At 41.8% G+C, this 10,957-nt stretch overlaps 1 protein-coding gene across 5 annotated transcripts in view; it reads right to left on the bottom strand.

Moving 5' to 3' along the window:
• FOCAD (focadhesin) overlaps positions 1 to 10,690 on the bottom strand; it is a 319,213-nt gene extending 308,523 nt beyond the window's left edge. For 2 of the 5 annotated variants that reach the window (XM_028494026.2, XM_024126841.3), the window contains exon 1: positions 10,318 to 10,556. The gene's annotated coding sequence lies outside the window, so the exon portion shown is untranslated. Of the gene's footprint in view, positions 1 to 10,317; positions 10,559 to 10,668 lie in introns of those variants that run through there. The other 3 variants (XM_024126842.3, XM_028494027.2, XM_024126840.3) reach the window with 3 other exon arrangements.
• Positions 10,691 to 10,957: the final 267 nt, after the last annotated feature.

Genomic DNA, 10,957 nt, shown 5'->3' with positions numbered 1-10,957 from the left:
ATGAAACTAGTGGCAGGACAGGAATAAAGACGCAGACGTAGAGAATGGACCTGAGGACACGTGGTGGGGGGAGGGGTAAGCTGGGATGAAGTGAGAGTGGCATGGACATATATATACACTACCAAATGTAAAATAGCTAGCTAGTGGGAAGCTGCTGCATAGCACAGGGAGATCAACTCAATGCTTTGTGACGACCTAGGGGGTGGGATAGGGAGGGTGGGAGGGAGGGAGACGCAAGAGGGAAGAGATATGGGGATATATGTATACCTATAGCTGATTCACTTTGTTGTGCAACAGAAACTAACACACTATTGTGAAGCAATTATATGCCAATAAAGATCTACTTTTTAAAAAAGCCACGGTGAGAGTATGCGTCAGATGTTTGAGGAAGAGCAAAGAGGCTAACTGAGCAGAGTTAGTGAGTGAGTGGAGAGTAGTTGGAAATGAAGTTGGAGAAGCAACAAAGGGGTCAGATGGTGGCAAGCCTCACAGGCCACAGTAAAGACTTTGCTTTTTACTTTGGATGGCAATGGGAAGCCATCAGAGGGTTTTGGAAGAGAGAAGAAATCTTATGTTTTAAAAATAATCACTTTGGCTACTCTACTGACAATACGGTAGGAGACAAAGAGAGAATAAATCAGTTAGGAGGCTATGGCAGATTGCAAGAAAATGGCCCCAAATTCTTCCCTGTTCCTGTATGCACATTTCCTTACAAAGTACCTTTGCTGCTCCTCTCATAAGTAGTCTATTTCAACATCCCCTTGGATTTGGGCTGTCTTTGCAACTATGAACAACAGTGGGAGAAGTGAAGTTGTGGGAATTCTTAGTCTACATCTCAAAAGGCCATACAGCTCCCTCTCGCTCTCTTGGCTCTATTAGACCACGGTGTTAAGAAGCATGGGACAGCTTACTGGTCCCGGTGCAGCAGAGATAAGCCATCCCAGCTGAAGCCTCCAAACCCACCAGTCCCCATGTGCTACATGAGTGAGCCCACCAGCAAAAGAACTCCCCTCACCCCGACCTCCCCAAGCCTGATCCAAATTGCCAGCCCCAGAACCATAAACTAATAAATGATTGTTGCTTTAAGCCACTAAATTCCGACGTTGAGTGGTAATAGATAACTTATACAGAGGCTGTCACAACATCAAGGACATAGACAATGGAGGCTTAGACTAGAGTGAGAGCAGTGGGTAGTGAGAAGTACTCAGATTCGAGAGATATTTTGAAGGGACAGCCAATAGGCTTTCCTAATAGTTTACAGGTGGCTTGTGAGAGATGAGTCAGGGATGACACCCAAGATTTTCGCCCAAGTCATGGAAAAGGTAAAGTTTCCATGAATTGAGATGGGGAAGACCACAGGTGAAGCAGGTATAGGAAGAAAATCAGGAGCTGAATTTGAGATTTCTATTAGTCATCCAAAAAGAAATGCTGAGTAGGCATATGGATACACAGAGTCTAGAGTTCAAAGGAAGAGGTCCAGGCAAATATATATATATAAATATATATTTTTAAAAAATATATATATATATATATAAATTGGGGGGCTAATAGGGTATTATTAGTATTTAAAGCTAGTATTTAGGACCATGAGGACTGAGCCCAGGAGCTCTTCAATGTTGAGAGGTCAGAGAGATAAGAAAGAACCAGTAAAGGAACTGAAAAGGAGCAGAGGGGTAGGAGGAAAACCAGGAACCGTAGTATCTTTGATACTAAGGGAAGAGAGTGTTTCAAGAAGCAGAGAGTGATCAACTGTTTCCAAAACTGCTGATAGGAAATGGTAACTATGTGACAGGATACAGGTGGTGGCTCATACTATGGTGGAAAGCATTTTGCAACTTCTAAATGTATCAAATCAACATGCTGTACCTTAAACTTACACAAAGTTATGTGTCAATCATATGTCAATAAAGTTGGGAAAATGATCTGTCAAGTAAAAGATGAGGATTTAAAACAGATCTTTGGACTTAGCAAAATGAAAGTCATTAGTGACTGAGGAAAAGGACAGGAATAAAGACGCAGACGTAGAGAATGGACCTGAGGACACGTGGTGGGGGGAGGGGTAAGCTGGGATGAAGTGAGAGTGGCATGGACATATATATACACTACCAAATGTAAAATAGCTAGCTAGTGGGAAGCTGCTGCATAGCACAGGGAGATCAACTCAATGCTTTGTGACGACCTAGGGGGTGGGATAGGGAGGGTGGGAGGGAGGGAGACGCAAGAGGGAAGAGATATGGGGATATATGTATACCTATAGCTGATTCACTTTGTTGTGCAACAGAAACTAACACACTATTGTGAAGCAATTATATGCCAATAAAGATCTACTTTTTAAAAAAGCCACGGTGAGAGTATGCGTCAGATGTTTGAGGAAGAGCAAAGAGGCTAACTGAGCAGAGTTAGTGAGTGAGTGGAGAGTAGTTGGAAATGAAGTTGGAGAAGCAACAAAGGGGTCAGATGGTGGCAAGCCTCACAGGCCACAGTAAAGACTTTGCTTTTTACTTTGGATGGCAATGGGAAGCCATCAGAGGGTTTTGGAAGAGAGAAGAAATCTTATGTTTTAAAAATAATCACTTTGGCTACTCTACTGACAATACGGTAGGAGACAAAGAGAGAATAAATCAGTTAGGAGGCTATGGCAGATTGCAAGAAAATGGCCCCAAATTCTTCCCTGTTCCTGTATGCACATTTCCTTACAAAGTACCTTTGCTGCTCCTGTCATAAGTAGTCTATTTCAACATCCCCTTGGATTTGGGCTGTCTTTGCAACTATGAACAACAGTGGGAGAAGTGAAGTTGTGGGAATTCTTAGTCTACATCTCAAAAGGCCATACAGCTCCCTCTCGCTCTCTTGGCTCTATTAGACCACGGTGTTAAGAAGCATGGGACAGCTTACTGGTCCCGGTGCAGCAGAGATAAGCCATCCCAGCTGAAGCCTCCAAACCCACCAGTCCCCATGTGCTACATGAGTGAGCCCACCAGCAAAAGAACTCCCCTCACCCCGACCTCCCCAAGCCTGATCCAAATTGCCAGCCCCAGAACCATAAACTAATAAATGATTGTTGCTTTAAGCCACTAAATTCCGACGTTGAGTGGTAATAGATAACTTATACAGAGGCTGTCACAACATCAAGGACATAGACAATGGAGGCTTAGACTAGAGTGAGAGCAGTGGGTAGTGAGAAGTACTCAGATTCGAGAGATATTTTGAAGGGACAGCCAATAGGCTTTCCTAATAGTTTACAGGTGGCTTGTGAGAGATGAGTCAGGGATGACACCCAAGATTTTCGCCCAAGTCATGGAAAAGGTAAAGTTTCCATGAATTGAGATGGGGAAGACCACAGGTGAAGCAGGTATAGGAAGAAAATCAGGAGCTGAATTTGAGATTTCTATTAGTCATCCAAAAAGAAATGCTGAGTAGGCATCTGGATACACAGAGTCTAGAGTTCAAAGGAAGAGGTCCAGGCAAATATATATATATAAATATATATTTTTTTAAAAAAAAAATATATATATATAAATTGGGGGGCTAATAGGGTATTATTAGTATTTAAAGCTAGTATTTAGGACCATGAGGACTGAGCCCAGGAGCTCTTCAATGTTGAGAGGTCAGAGAGATAAGAAAGAACCAGTAAAGGAACTGAAAAGGAGCAGAGGGGTAGGAGGAAAACCAGGAACCGTAGTATCTTTGATACTAAGGGAAGAGAGTGTTTCAAGAAGCAGAGAGTGATCAACTGTTTCCAAAACTGCTGATAGGAAATGGTAACTATGTGACAGGATACAGGTGGTGGCTCATACTATGGTGGAAAGCATTTTGCAACTTCTAAATGTATCAAATCAACATGCTGTACCTTAAACTTACACAAAGTTATGTGTCAATCATATGTCAATAAAGTTGGGAAAATGATCTGTCAAGTAAAAGATGAGGATTTAAAACAGATCTTTGGACTTAGCAAAATGAAAGTCATTAGTGACTGAGGAAAGCAATTTTTTTTTTAGAGTAGCAAGGGAGAAAGTCTGATGAAAGTGAGTTTAATAACAAATGGGAGGAAGTAATTGGACACATAAGTTTTGCCATAAAGGGAAGTTGTGTGGTGGCATAAGGAGGAAATGGGGTCAAGAAAGAGTAATTATTTTAAGGTAGGAGAAATAACAGCATGTTTAGATACTGAAGGGAATAATCCAGTAATGAGGGAAAATGTGATCTTGCAGGAGAGACACTGGAGCCAAATCCTGGAGTAGGTGAAAGGAATCTTCGTGCATGAGTGAGGAATTCTCCTTAGAAACACAGAGACTATTCCACAAGACTCTCAGTCCTAAAATAATAGGAGGGAAATCAGGTACACCCACCTCCCACATCCATGGCAACTGTCATCAGTTATCAAGGCATTTTTCACACCTCCGAGACCAGAGCCAACCTAAAAACGCTCAACATAACCTTCCAGGCATCCTAATAGATGGGAGTTGTCACATGTGATGAGAAGTACAGCTGACTCTTGAACAATGTGGCACTGAGGGGCGCTGACCCTCCCTGGAGTGGAAAACTCGCAAACGGCTTTACGGTCGGCCCTCCCTACCCACGGTTCCACATGCATGGATCCAACCAACCATGGATCGTGGAGTACTGTAGCACATATTTATTGAAAAAAATCCAAGTATAAGTGGATCCTCTCAGTTCAAACCCATGTTGTTCAAGGGTCAACTGTATTTGCCAAAATATTTTGGAAGTCCAAAGGTCAAAAAGAGGTGCAAAAAGCAAAAACCCTCTCCTTTCTCGTAACATAAATATTCATTGGAGATATATGTTATTTTTAAATTTGGAACTAGTCCTATACCTGCTATCCTACTACTGAAACTGTAATTATTTGATGGATAAAGTTGATAACAGGAGGCTTAACCAAAACTTGAAATCCAAACTACTATTTTTAACTTCAAAGTCAGCCATGCGCTTCAGAAAAACTGTCACCCTCACACCCAAATCTAACTTTTTTCTAACCTGCCTTCCTCCTCACTAAACACTAAACAGTCCCAACCTTTTGGACTGGGATACCATGGTCAATGAGTTTTGTTATTAGATGCTCAGCCTCTTCATTAGATGCTTCCCCTACCTCTTAGGCCTACAAAAACTAGACTTTTCTTCTTTGCTGGCCACTTCAGTGAAGGCTAATCATCCTTCCAAGCTCCAAGGCTCAGAAGAATATTTCCATACCATCTACCCCACACCTATGAGGGTGCATATCCAGGTATCTTCATCTCTCATGTATACTGATCACTACCACTGGCAATCTAAAACCTCAGAAACCATGGCCTATCTCATAGTCTCTCTCTCCACCCTGGGTACACAATCATCTGGGGTCAACGTCCAGGTGAGTCATTCATCCAACACACCAGTCTCATTGTTCTTGAACACCTTCATGTCACCTCCATTTCATCCATCTACATCCATGGCCAAACCCTACACTCCATCAGCACTCTAAAAATCTAAAACCCCAATATTCTACTCAGACTACAGAGTACTTCTATCCTATCAGCTATCTCCCTTAGACCTACCTACATGTGTATATTTACTTCATTCTGACTTCTTCTAATCCCTTGAACCAATGATTTTCTCTCAATCTTTCAGCCTGCTCCTGGCCTGGTCATCACCTCTATCCAGTCTAAACCTCACATTCCATCACTTCAACCACCATCTTGTCAATACCTTGAATTCCCTTGCATTCCTACCACAGGTACATTACAAAATCCAAATACTGGATCATTCCAACTATTCATAATCTCTAGTTCTACTAAATTTTGCTATAGAAAGTCACACAATTATATGAACTAGTGTCACTACAAATGAATGCTCCTTGCCTAACTGGTAACCTTTCCCAAAATCTCTAGTCAGCTCTTTCTTCCATTCCTGATGTCATTTGACAGCTGACAATTCTCGCCTTCTCAAATTCTCTCCCTCCTTGTCTTCTAGAGCTCCACTGTCATTAGGCTGTTCTTTCTCAGTCTTTTTCATTGGATCATCTTCCTTATATGGTGGTGCTTCCCAGAGTTCCTCTTCTATTTTATTCTTTCTTATTCCACAAACTCCATCTTAGGTATCACATCCACTCTCAACACTGTTTTCACTATCACTTATATGTCAATAACATTTTAATTTCTAGATTACCTAGAATCCCTTTCCTCATCCCCAGACGAATGTGGCCAACTGCCCACTGAATAGCACCAATTGTGTGACCTAAAGGCATGTTCAAGACCGATCTATTCTCCCATACATGTGATAATCCTCACGTGATTCCTATCTTAGGAAGTCATAAACCTAGGAGGCATCCTTGACTCTACCTTCTCCTCATCCCACATATCCAAGTGGGCACCAACTTCACCATCTTAATATACCTTGCATCCATCCTATCCTCAAGCCCCACTGCATAATTTGGAGTTCTATCATATCTTGCCTTCACGATTGGGCCTACAATTGGCTCCACTACAATTCATTCTGCACATTGCCACATAAAACTGATCTTAACTTTCCTCCACTTAAAATCTCTTCCCCATGGACCACCACAGCCTGAAGGATAATGTTCAAAACCTTTAACATGGTGGGGAAGAGGGCCTTTTATTATTTGGTGTTTGTTTACTTATTAAACCTCATCACTCTGTTCTCTCCTTAACACATTAAAGTCTGTTTGTTTATTTGTTTGTTTTTAAACTATGTGTTTTGTCCGTAACTTGTTCATTTGGCCTTAGTTCTTTCTTGTGCCTACAACACCTTATCCACCATCCTCACCAAACAATCCCTACTTGCTCTCAAAATTCAGTTCAGATGAAAATGCCTCCAGAAAGCCTCTTCTGAATGTCCTAAAATCTCACACTCACACAGTTTTCCTCTATTCCCCACTATACTCGATGCATACATCTAATTATAATATTTATCTCAGTGTATTTTGGCCTTGTCTGTGGCTTCCAAGCAATACTATAAACTCCTGAAGAAAAGTTAGGGACTTAGGACTAGAGCAGATGCTCTGTCTTTACTGAGTGAAAAAAATAAATAATGAATACAATATCTTTAACACGTATGAATCTGTAAAAATTCCATTTATTTACATGTTTCAGCAATTCAAAACAACTTTAATAAAGTTTCCTCCACTCCCTCCATGTTTTGTCCTAACAGCATATGCTAAAACCTGAAGGTCTGATCGCATAAATCAACCAGTTCAATGACTGTTAAATAGAGTAAAATTCAAAGTAAATTCTGAGAGCAGCAAGGCCAAAGAAAAAGGTTTGTCAAAAGAGGAGGGAAGATACACCCTGCCAGCCAGAAAACCTCATAACAAAACTATAGTTCAACATTCACAATTATAACATTTGTTCAACACGCTTATCAGCCAAATGAGCAGTCACTTTATCTGACCAAAAGAGATCAGAGGATATATTCTAAAACAACAGAAAGAACTGAAATCTTCAGGTTTAGAAGCTTGTGTGGAATGTGTCACTGGTGCCCAGTAAGTGAAATCATGAATCTTTAAATAAATAATAACAAACTTATCTATGCAGTTCGAATTCTCAACTTCCTTGGGCCTAAACAAATGTTTTCCCCTCATGAACAATGGAAAATTTTTACAGTATTTAATGTCATAACTTTTGAAATGTCTTCAAAATATATAAAACTAAAGTAACTCAGGCTAACTGAATGAAAGCCAATATAAATTAACAAAAATTTTAAATCATAAATGCAATTATATTACTTCCAATGTGGCTTGGAACAGGTTAAAAAATTATGAGGCCAGGGCTTCCCTGGTGGCGCAGTGGTTGAGAGTCCGCCTGCCGATGAGGGGGACACGGGTTCATGCCTCGGTCCGGGAAGATCCCACATGCCGCGGAGCAGCTGGGCCGGTGAGCCATGGCCGCTGAGCCTGCGCGTCCGGAGCCTGTGCTCCGCAACCGGAGAGGCCACAACAGTGAGAGGCCCGCGTACCACAAAAAAAAAAAAAAAAAAAAAAATTATGAGGCCAGAAGTACTTGGTGGACCCAATTTATGAAAACAACAATGTTCAATCTATTGTTTGAAAAGAGATGGGATCTTCCACATTGCTTGAAAAATCTGTTTCAAATAATTGAAATGGGAGAAAAATGACAAACATCCCCTGTCCTATTAGCTTAGCAAATTTGTTTCCTATCGTGTGGAAATAGTACACACAACCTCCAAACAATTTATCACTAATTGTGAATCAAAGATTTATATTATACTTATATAACTATATCATATTGTATTATATTGCTCATCTCCAGATCTGTAGTACTTTTAAAAATATATAATACTTATAGATTTCACATCTCCTAAAGAAACATCTATTGCCCACCTGATCAAAGTTTTAATTATCACCCAGGTTTCTTTTTTGAGATAAACTGAGCTCATTGTCATCAATCAAGAAATATTAAGATCAGGTTTTGCTATAGACCCATAAATAATCCTGAAACTACTATTTCCTTACATTTCTTCCAAATACAGTTATAATTTCACTTTTCATTGTTTTTCTCCCGAAATTTTAATTTTTTTTCCTTCACACAGATATTTTCATATACACCTGAATCCCCTGAGTCTCCCCAAATTTTAAACCAGAAGACTCCACTTAGATTTTTTTCCTCAGCTCTAGCATTTCTCCTAGGTCTTCCCATCTTAATCTGCTCCATTTCTAGAACAAGAAAGATCTAGCAAAAGCAAAATTTTTTAAAGTTCAACTTTCTTAAATTTTCCAAACCCCTAATAGTGATATAGGGGTTTAATTTAATTCACCTAATGGTTTGTGAACAATAGTCAAAAAGTATCACAAGGCTATGAATATTATGTCTCAGAAAAACTATTCTAGAAATTTAACACCTGCAGGAAGGCCAAACGAATTACTTAATAAGTACCATCAATCAATCAACAAATGGAAAACTATTGTTACATCTCTATGGGCATTTTTGTTCTCAAACTAATGATTTATTTACCTTTTGGTTATCAATTCTCAACTGGAGACAGCAATCAATTAAAATCCAGTAAATTTTAGGTTGATAAAATAAATGTTAACAAAGACATGATACTGAAAGACATTAGCCAGGTGATGACAACTACCTAATATTAACCAAGTAAGCAAATAACCAAGGCAGAGGTTTTAGTTACCACTAATCTACTAAAGCAAGTAAAAATGCTTCAAAAATTGCATTCTTATCCAATGTTTTTATATCATATCTTTAAATGTAACATTAAAAAGCTCCTGATTATTACATTTCAAAATTTAGATGAGTCATAGTGCTTTGAGTTGCAGGAATTGGATGTGAATCAAAATTGTAAACATGCACTTGCTTGCTAGTCAAAAAGTCAATATGGACAGATTCAGGAAGAGTAAAACATATAATCTTAAAATATATCCAGGGTTTTTTAAATGGTCACTTCTCAACTGTTAACACAGTTCAGTAAGCATGCAATCTGCCCATCCTGTCCTTGAACATCTCAATATTACTAAATATTCCTAACCCCATCACCTCACTTTATGGATAGGTGCCTGAGACCTAGGGTCTTTAGCGATACTTAGCAGGATTATGCCTCAAGGCCATCATGGTCTGAGGCTTACCAGAGGTGAAAGTAAGGAAAACTGAATGAGGTCCCAGAAGAGCTATAGCTTATGATACAGGATCATAAGCTTCTGTGCCTAAATCTAGAACCTGAAATTGAATCATCAAATCTAGACAATAAAACTGGCAGATAAACTGGAAGAAAAAGACAGGGAATGCCCATTTTAGTTTACAGCATAAGACCCTGACCATGAAGGAACACATAAAAAAAGTGTTGAATAGATGAATGATTGATTGCATGATACTTGATAGCATGATTTCATTGATTTTAGAAGCTCCAAATTCAGAAACTAAACTGAGGGATCAGGATGCCGTGGCTGAAATTAAAACTCATGGAGAGTAGGGGCAACACAGCTGCAAGCCTCTGCAAATCTTTGTATAGCTGTTGCAGACATTTCAAAACATACATTCATACATGTATGTGATATATATAGAGAGATACAGATATATACTGTTTCTTCAGGGAATTCCTGCAAATGAGGACAGAGCCAGAGAACCAGGAGGTCTGAAAACAGGCCCTGCTCACCCATAAGCCTTTGCATTAAAGTGGACAGGATCTAAGTGAGTCACTGGAAATTAGGAGGAGACAGTCACCCCAGGACGAGCAGGACAGGGCTGGAATCCCCTGGGCTGCCTTCGAGTAGGGAATCGGTCGGGGGAGAGTGGGACGACGGCAACCTGCTGTAGGAAGGTATGCAAAGATCGCGCCGACCTGTTTCCGAGTCGGGATCCCGCTGAGCCCCACCGCAGGCACCAGAGCCGGCTCCACCCAGGCATTCGAGAGCTCTCTAACGTACAAGGCCTAGTCCTTCAGGAGTTCAGAATCCAGACAGGACAGGACGAGGGCAAACGGCAAGACCAGTCCCCTTCCTGGCCGCCCACACCGCGACGCGGCCCTGCCACCACATGCTGCACTGCCCCATCTCCCATCAGAGCTCCAGGCCCACAGGGCCTCAGCCTCCCTCCCAGCAAGCTGAGTCAGGCCATCGGCGGGTGCGATCCGGCGGCCTCTGTGCTGGAGGCAGCGGCCCGCAGCCAGCCGCCTGCCACCCGCATAGCTTACCTTCCTTCTGCCACACGCTCAGCCCCACGCCGGCTGCCTGACGTGGCCCGCCCCGCCGTCTCGAACGCCTGGGGGCGGGGACTACGGGGAGACAGCCAATGGACTGCAGACGGCAAGGGCCTGCCCCGCCTCCTCCAACTTCGGTCCGCCCACCCTCGCTCGCGCGCACGCGCGTTCAAGGCCAAGGCCGCGCACTGCGGCTGGAAGGCAGCGTGGGCGGAGAAGCTCGGCTCCGCAGCCGCCTGGGGGCAGGTAGGGCGGCGCGTGCAAGCGCTGGCTGTGGGGCTGC

Source organism: Physeter macrocephalus, chromosome 9, assembly GCF_002837175.3.
Source record: "Physeter macrocephalus isolate SW-GA chromosome 9, ASM283717v5, whole genome shotgun sequence".
NCBI classification, from domain to species: Eukaryota; Metazoa; Chordata; class Mammalia; order Artiodactyla; family Physeteridae; genus Physeter; species Physeter macrocephalus.
The sequence above is the reverse complement of the archived record's forward strand: the minus strand, read 5'-3'. Positions and strand labels throughout refer to the sequence as shown.